The following is a 1,463-nucleotide window of genomic DNA, read 5'->3' as shown; positions in this document are numbered from 1 at the left end:
TGTAGCGAACACAACTGCAACGGACAGTCTTCTTAAAGAACCTAAAAGAATGCAAGAACTTGTCCTCTGAATCTTCTTAAATGATGTAAGTCCATTATCAGAAGTAAACTATAGTAATTACTGCGATAAGGTACTTCTCACAGATTTCAGTGACCTCGAGATACGTTGCCAGGGACCACGTTCTGAACAACTTTCCCTCGTATAAATGTCCTTTGCTTGGACTTGCGTAGTTTTTGACACGTTTTTGAGATTTCGTGATGACTTCGTCCGTGGGAAATATTTCAGTCGTCATGTCGAAAAATTAATTCGATTATTTGGTTATCGAAATTAAAATTCTGCTAAATAACCAACGCAGTGTTACCGATAGAGGTATTACTTACCCTAACCTACTTCCAAACATATACTTTTGCGGGCATGTCGATAATAAAAGCCAAATAGCGGTGACACGTGTGAAGAAAATAGTAAGATTTAATTGAAAAATCTTAAAAGCATTCCCAAAAGTCGCTGAAATCGGCAGGATACACCTTCCACTAGATAGTTAGCGGAAACTAACCTAAAAGAAACGAAGAAGTTAGAGAAAGCGAAAAAGGAGATGATATGAAATGGCGAATTTGATTGGTGGAGTTATTTTTTAATTAAACGTGCACGCGGAATCGGAGAACGTACGAGAGATATAAATGAAAATCTCCTTTAACATTCCAACACCTTGTAAGAGAATGGTACTCGGCATGAAAGCTTTGTCGACAGGTGCGATGTTCGCAGGTGCCGGAACGTAACACGACAAACGGTTATCCTCCTGCGCCACGTACCTTTGCCCTCTTTCTTCTTCTCTTGCCCTCTGTGCACGCTATTCAGGCGTAACGGAGAGTTTAATTAATATTCGCACAGTGGGTTGGCCCGTTTGATTAGCTCCACGTTGCGCAGCTTGATGGGTAGGCATGCATTCGCGTAGAACGTACATAGGCAGAAACTGTGTAAGAGGAGTGGGGTGAGTGCCGGTGTGAGCGCGGGGTGGGGCGCGGCGGCGGAGTAGGGGCAAGAGTAGGGGCAGAGAAAGAGGGACGGCCGCGCGAGAGAGAAAGGCAGACAACATTCCGAGAGACTACGTACCAACTGTAATATCACAATCATAACCAGACCCCTCGTCAGTCCGTCCACCCGGCTGTCCGACCATTCGTCCGTCCGTCTGCCGTAACGTCCTCACGCTTCAGCGATATCAAAGAACTGGCCACCGCTCGCAACGTTTACGTTACGTTCGCGGTACGCTGCCATGTCCTGTTTCTGGTTAGAATTTTGTCCTTGCTCGGAACGCAAAATTCTTGTCGGTCATCGATCCTCTCCAACAATTCGCGGTATGTTTCTTTTGCGCGTGAAAAACGTACTGGAAATAACGAAAATATAATCTTACCTAAACCGCTCTGTCCGTTTTTCGGTCTTCTTTATCGATCTACGTTCGATCTACG

General features: G+C 45.0%; 1 long non-coding RNA gene across 1 annotated transcript; it reads right to left on the bottom strand.

The window, feature by feature from the left end:
* Positions 1–414: 414 nt before the first annotated feature.
* On the bottom strand, positions 415–1,163 carry LOC108547804 (uncharacterized). Its single transcript, XR_001890226.1, has 3 exons — positions 1,111–1,163; positions 810–970; positions 415–553 (listed from the first exon to the last, which is right to left on the bottom strand). It is a non-coding gene; the product is annotated as an uncharacterized LOC108547804 (long non-coding RNA).
* Between the last annotated feature and the right edge of the window lie 300 nt (positions 1,164–1,463).

Source organism: Eufriesea mexicana, unplaced genomic scaffold, assembly GCF_001483705.2.
Source record: "Eufriesea mexicana isolate 0111107269 unplaced genomic scaffold, ASM148370v2 scaffold1283, whole genome shotgun sequence".
In the NCBI taxonomy this organism is placed as follows: Eukaryota; Metazoa; Arthropoda; class Insecta; order Hymenoptera; family Apidae; genus Eufriesea; species Eufriesea mexicana.
The sequence above is the reverse complement of the archived record's forward strand: the minus strand, read 5'-3'. Positions and strand labels throughout refer to the sequence as shown.